Source organism: Channa argus, chromosome 3 (assembly GCF_033026475.1).
Source record: "Channa argus isolate prfri chromosome 3, Channa argus male v1.0, whole genome shotgun sequence".
NCBI lineage: Eukaryota > Metazoa > Chordata > Actinopteri > Anabantiformes > Channidae > Channa > Channa argus.
This window is the reverse complement of record NC_090199.1, coordinates 19,074,491-19,081,974: the sequence shown is the minus strand read 5'-3', so window position 1 is coordinate 19,081,974 and position 7,484 is coordinate 19,074,491. Positions and strand designations below refer to the sequence as shown.

Sequence of the window (7,484 nt, the reverse complement as noted above, 5' to 3'; positions counted from 1 at the left end):
TGGTTTGGAACACAGCATTTATCTTGTGACTTACTGTACAGCAGCACTCAGAATGAAAAACAAACACTATTCTCTATGCACATCCTATGTGTAATGGTGCACGTGTAGTGTGCACATGTACCTGTTTATGTATATGTATGTTCATTACCTGAGAACTCAGGTCCAGTTCTTTTCTCCTCACTGTGGCTTAACACGTTCTGATAAATAGCTTCTGAACTGTTTATGCTGCTTTTCCTGGACGGTATCTCCACATTGCCATAGATATTTGTCAGTTGATAATCCATGATGTTAAGCTGTGTTGATGGTTCAGTTTGTTCCTAAGGTGTAAAAGCAACCTGAGTTTGCATAGTGTGCTGCTGAATCTTCATGACATCATTTTAAGCGGTGCTAAAGGTAACACCTCCATCAAAGTGGCAGTTTATTTTTATCCATGTGCACTAAACAGGAAACTGAGGTTTAGCAGCATAAGGGTTAAAATCTAAACCTATATAACCTCTTACACATTTTGAAAGAATTAACTTCTTTACCTTTAACATTTTGGCAACTCATTTTGGTAATTCAAGCAAAGAAAATTATTTCATTATAAAATGTGTATTGAAAATGAAAATATTAACATAAGGTTTTCCATCAGTTGGACAGAGTGTCTCTCAATTTCACTTAGTCCCTGTTGTTCTGAAAGGGACAATATAAGAGCTCCAAGGAGAATCACAATTTTGTTATGAATATTGAACATCTAGATCAATATCTTCATTAAGACTTGAGTAATTGTTTAGTGCAGCACTTTTCCTTCCCAGTTACTTCGTACAAACAAATAAGCAAGAGTAATTCCTGAGTAGAATACAGTCTCATTGCATCATCCAAACCTTATGGATCAACATAAGAGTGCAATTAAGTTATTATATTGTGTTTTGCATCTTGCTGCCATATCTGTAATCATGTGCATAGATGGCACCAAAGTCTTGTGAAACAGACAATACTGTGTAATTTGTGCAAGTTAATTTAAGCTTTGAAAGGTTTTATATGGCAGCTCAGAGAGCAACTGTCTTTTCACAGAACCAGACGTTTTGACCTTTACATATGAACTCACAGGCTTCTTCTGAACACTGACATTTATTTTGAGTCCTCTTTCTGGGTTTGTAGCTGTGTGATGATGGTGAGTCCAGTGTTTGGTCTTCTGTCTAACTGTCTAACCCAGTTTCTACATGCTTACATACTGTTTTTGCAGAGCAATTCAATTTACATTCAGTTTTGTGTAAATTGCAAAAACTCCTTATTTTGACATAAAACACGGTGCCTATTTAAATTTCTTTTTATTAATTTAATGAAAGAGTAGGGACAGGTGGGGAAGGGGGAAGCTAAATCCCAAACTTTTTGTAATTGTATGGGACTATGTATCGTTTACAGACGTTCTTTTTTTCATGGGTTAATGAGCCATAACAGGGATCAGATGACCAACGTGAATGTTACTTGCCTGGACATATCTGCAAATTGTCCGCATTTTTGCTCAAGTGTATTGTCTTAGCATGGTTGTATTTCTATGCCTTCTGCTACATACAGTACATAAAGTAAATGTACAGTTAACAGCTTTGCTGTACTGTTAGTGTTTTGTTAAAAATATTTTTTTTTTAATACAAATGAATAAATATAAAATTCAGATATTTCAGTACTTCATTTAATAACTTTGTGTTGCTGGTGCTACATTAGATCCGTGTGCTCTACATGACAATGTATTTTTTGAGGAAAAATAACGCTGTGATCTGGTGCATCAGTTAAACCTGAGATATGTTTGTGTTCCATAACTTAATATTCGATGAAAGATTAAATGTTGTGCTGAGAGGTATCTGAGCAAAGACAACTGTATGAAATTTTAAAAATGTGACCTCACTATATCTTAGTCACTCTTGAAAGTGAAAAATTGCATATACTAAACTAAATTGATTAGAGTTAATTTATATTTTAAAATACTTTGTTTTCAATTTATTAAATGCACACATTCAGTTGATTACACATAGCTAAATATCATGTATACTAAAAAAAAGTTTGGTTTGGAACACAGCATTTATCTTGTGACTTACTGTACAGCAGCACTCAGAATGAAAAACAAACACTATTCTCTATGCACATCCTATGTGTAATGATGCACGTGTAGTGTGCACATGTACCTGTTTATGTATATATATGTTCATTACCTGAGAACTCAGGTCCAGTTCTTTTCTCCTCACTGTGGCTTAACACGTTCTGATAAATAGCTTCTGAACTGTTTATGCTGCTTTTCCTGGACGGTATCTCCACATTGCCATAGATATTTGTCAGTTGATAATCCATGATGTTAAGCTGTGTTGATGGTTCAGTTTGTTCCTAAGGTGTAAAAGCAACCTGAGTTTGCACAGTGTGCTGCTGAATCTCCATGACATCATTTTAAGCGGTGCTAAAGGTAACACCTCCATCAAAGTGGCAGTTTATTTTTATCCATGTGCACTAAACTGGAAACTGAGGTTTAGCAGCATAAGGGATAAAATCTAAACTTATATAACCTCTTACACATTTTGAAAGAATTAACTTCTTTACCTTTAACATTTTGGCAACTCATTTTGGTAATTCAAGCAAAGAAAATTATTTCATTATTAAATGTGTATTGAAAATGAAAATATTAACATAAGGTTTTCCATCAGTTGGACAGAGTGTCTCTCAATTTCACTTAGTCCCCGTTGTTCTGAAAGGGACAATATAAGAGCTCCAAGGAGAATCACAATTTTGTTATGAATATTGAACATCTAGATCAATATCTTCATTAAGACTTGAGTAATTGTTTAGTGCAGCACTTTTACTTCTCAGCTGTATTTATGGTTTAGTTTGTTCGTGATGTGCCAAAGCTATCTGTACAGTGTGCTTCTGAAACTCTTTGGCATTGCTTTAAGCTGTCTTAAAAGTTTAGACAATGTTGGACCCAATTGCAGGGAGACATAAGAGGTGAAGTTAGGCAAGGCTTTATTTGAACAACTACCAACAAAGAACAGAAAATCACTCAAAGGATACAACAGAAGGTAGTAATAAGAAAACTATAATATTAATATTAATAATAATACCTTTTTTAAAAATAGTCCAAGAGGAAGATGAGGCAAACAATTAAGCCAGGGAACTGTGAATAAATACGGACAATAAACTATGAACAAGATCAATAAAGAATCTTAACCTGACATACTGGAAAGCATAGCATCAAGGAATATTAAAAAAATAAAAACAGAGTAGACCAAACCTCAGCAGACCTCTACTTGGACCTTGGGAAGATAAGTAAGCCAAAACCTAAAGATTTGAGTAAACCAACACAAATGAACTCAGTTCCAGAGGTCAAATTACAACAGTCAGAAATTTCAAAGGGGGAGGTTTTGTACAGTGACTCACAGAGCCACTGTCTTTTCACAGATCCAGTAGTTTTGATCTTCACAGTTTATATCATTCCAGCTGCCGTCCATGCCATCAAACCTTATTTCTGCACAGTCTTCATCTATATCATTATAATTATTGGGCTCCCCAGTGTGCCAGAAGCTGAAACTTAGATAAATAAACAAATATAAATTTACTTATGAAATAATTAAAGGTAAAATAATGGTAATGATTAAATATATATATTACTTTTTTAACCCTGGTACAAAAACCTCACACAAGTTTTAAGGTTGATGATTTAAATTAAAGTAAATAATAGTAATATAACAAACCTTTTTTTCAGGGGAGTGCCGTCCACCCATTTCCAAAACTTCCGTTTATTCCAGTAAGACAGTCCGATCCACGTAGGCTTTTGAAATTTTCTTGTAAAGTTCTTGTTTATGAAGACAGAGATTATAGAACTTATTCTATAGGGTCTACCATTCAACACTAAATATTACCCTGCTTTTACCAAGGTGTCATGTAAAGTACTTACTAGAAGCTTTCCAGTACTTCATAGATAAATACTAATAGATTTAAGAAATGATTACACTTAGCATTTCACGTAGTTATAATAGCAACTTGTACTCAGTGTACTTTTGAAGAATGTTTAAAAGATTGTATGTTGTTCAAACTTTGTCTTATATATATGTTTTGTCTTGAAGTGTTTGCAGGACTGCTCCAAGGTCAGTTATTGCCTAGCAGCAGACCATCCCACACTGTCTCTGACCCAGAGTCACTCCATGCTCAAGGGTGTTTATCAAATTGCTGAAAAGGATAAGGTTTCCATAAAGGATAAAAGGGCTGGGAGCAGTAGCTTGAGGGTGGAGAATGTTCTGCCCAGCAACAGAAAGTTATAAAACTAATGTGTGATGTATGAAGTTTAGAACTGCATAGGATAGAGAACTGAAACTCTGTCGATGTACTTCTTTCTTGCAAGATAATAAAACCTTAAAAGACATCCTGGATGTTGAAGCTTCTTTACTAATTACAGGTGTCTAAGACCAGATATTGTCATTTTTGACATGACACATTTATATTTAGCTTTTGAGTGAATACATATTCACATAATTTTACATGTATACAAATATTATTACACTTACAGATTTGTGTACACACATGCACTCTTCTGAGAACAGACAAATAAATCTGAGCACACACATACAAGTTTGAGTACACAAACAAACTGAAATACAGTTACATAGCTCACTGTCTATAAACATATAAGCTGCAATAATATCCCAAATGAAAGCCGTATTCTTGTACTCAAACTTGTGACTCTGTCTGACTGTTGGTCAATCACAATGCCACAAAAAGTCTGAGCAAACACTGGGCAAAGTTGGAGAAACAAACCACTTACTGTAAGTCAGACGCAAGGAAATGTTAAGTATTGCTTGTAGGATACACAGGAGTCCAAAGCTCACACCAACCAGTCTGTAGAGTTTTCTCCCTGAGAGCAGAAACACACAAACACACACACATACACTCAGAGAGTGAGAGAGAACTATTATTAATTTTTTTTACTGAATTATTTTAGCTGAGTTAAACCTGATCCACATGTCAAATGCAGCTCTAAATTTAATTAATCAATCAATCATAAATTTGAGCAAAATGTCACGACCGACGTGACAATGCCACATGTCCTATAAGTTTGATTGTCCAAACAAACAGCTCTAAGTCTGTAGACCATACAGACAATACTGACAAAATACAGCTTTTTACTTGGAATTCTGAATATATATGTAAATATGCAAAGACTACCTGGTTTGGCAGGAATCATTGTGGCAGACAAGCTTTTTGGAGCTTTTACAGCATCCGGTAGATTTTCGTACTCCATAGTGATCTCTTGTTACTCTTTTTGGACACAGACCATGTGTGTTAATTGGAGAGTGGCGGCAACCCTGGAAAAATTGTGACATGCATTGGTGAGCCACTTCTTCTTTTATACTTTTCTTTTTCTTTGCTAATGTTCCACATGGTTATTCTTCCTCATTTTTTCTTGACCTAAGTACTAATGCTCCAGCTAGAACATTTTTTTACCTGTAAACTGGAAAATCCTAAAAATACAGAAATTTAAACTTAACTTTGTGTAAAATAATTACTTATTCTCTCTGTAATCAATCCAGTTTCAATGATAAATTAAGAATAAACATATGACCTGGAATTTTATGTTAAGCTTCATAAGAATAATTGTGCTACAGTTTAAAGGTGCAACAGAGAAAATCAAGATCAGGGATGTTTAATCAAGGACAAAATGTGCTTTTTGTTTTAATGTGATGTCAGGTTGAAACATAAAATGTCATTGCAGATTTGCATACACATCTCTAGGGCTTCAACCAAAGCTGTGACCTAATCTTGTTTATTAAACCATTTAAAATGTCAAGGTATCCAGTTGTTCAGATGGTTATGTTAAATTATGGTAATCGATTGTGTAAACTTGCTTACAACTTAATTGTGACAGTGGTCTGCTTGTTTGCATATTATTTTATTGTGTTTTTTATTTGACTTATTTGTATTTTTTTTTTTTATTACTTTTGCACAGATAGGATGCTCTCACACTGTCACTCCATTCCTCTTCCAGATTTTATTCAGGTTTTACTTAATAAACTGCCACTACAGTAGCTAAACCACACTCAGTGTTGTGGCCTTGTCCCTGTGCTCAATCCATAAATGTAGTAATGCTGAGTAGTACAGTGGGAAGTTACAGATGGGTTTAGAGAGAAATCAGGTAACAAACAGTGTCAGGAGAGTTTAGGATAATCTGGATCCAGAATGACTTAAGACAAGAAGAAAAAACAAAATAATCAGAGCTAAGAGCGGAATCATGATGACACAGTAGCTTTAAGTCTAGTGAATATATAACCATGCTCATGCCATTTGCCACTTATTTATGAAAACAAAATATACAGTAAACTCCTCACAGACCATGTCATACCAGGTGTAGAGCTGCACATTGTTTTCTGAAGGGAGTTGAAATAGGCGTGAACTGGGAATGATTAATGTGAGTGGTGTTAATAGTAATATAAACAGTGAAAAGAGTAAATATCAATAAATATAAAATTTTACTTTCAATGTTTCTATGTGCTACTCATGCACTGGGATAACGATCTTAAGTTTATTTACCCATGGTTCTGAATTTCACTCTTACTTTTTTTGTAAATCATCCATCCATCCATTATAACTCCTTATCCTGTGCAGGATTGTGAGGGGCTGAAACCATTTACTCTCACATTCACACCTATTTCACACACATTCACCAATAATAAATGGATAAATTGATTATATTGAATTGATACATTTTAACTTCTATTTTTATTGTCATATTAATTTCACTCTGTACCCACCCATATTTGGTAAATTTTCGCATTTTAATATTGGCATGGGTACAATATTAAAAATAACTCATAAATACTACCTTTCTTTTTGGAAATTTCTTTTTGGGGTAGCCAGATTGGTGCAAACACTCAAAATAGAGAAGCACATTTGAAATATGATTTAAAAAGTTTAGGGCTCAAATTTAAATCCTTTATGAAAATAATTAACTGTATATTAATAGGTCAATAGTGAGCTTTGAACAAATATACATTTACATTTAAAGGATATCTTCATTATGAAATGCCACCTTTTGGAACACATCCCTTTTAATGTTTTCTAGTGCCACAGAACATTTATTAACTTTTATATGACACAAAGGTATGGCCTTTGACTATGATTTACAGAGATTGCAACAGCCAAGGGTAATGAGTTATAACCATTAGTAATGTTGTGGCACTTTTATCATTGGTGATCAATCACAGTGATATTTTGCTTTTTCTTTTCATAGACAGGCAGAAAGACTAGAAGAGCTAAAACAGATATTTAGAGGGTGCAAAGGTAATTTAAGATGAAGAACAGATAAGTACATATTAAAAAACTCCACATGAGAATGACAATGCTCTTTCAGTCATTTTTGACAAACCCATTACTGTGAGTCGCAGGTTTCACTTCCACATAAAAGGAAGAAATGGTTTCTTCTGATATTTCAACTTCTTCTACATGTGTCAACGATGTTGTAATATTAC

At 34.2% G+C, this 7,484-nt stretch overlaps 1 long non-coding RNA gene across 1 annotated transcript; it reads right to left on the bottom strand.

Moving 5' to 3' along the window:
* Nucleotides 1–2,971: 2,971 nt before the first annotated feature.
* On the bottom strand, nucleotides 2,972–5,339 carry LOC137124142 (uncharacterized). The gene is made up of 4 exons (XR_010913921.1): nucleotides 5,185–5,339; nucleotides 4,784–4,873; nucleotides 3,717–3,817; nucleotides 2,972–3,552 (listed from the first exon to the last, which is right to left on the bottom strand). It is a non-coding gene; the product is annotated as an uncharacterized lncRNA (long non-coding RNA).
* Between the last annotated feature and the right edge of the window lie 2,145 nt (nucleotides 5,340–7,484).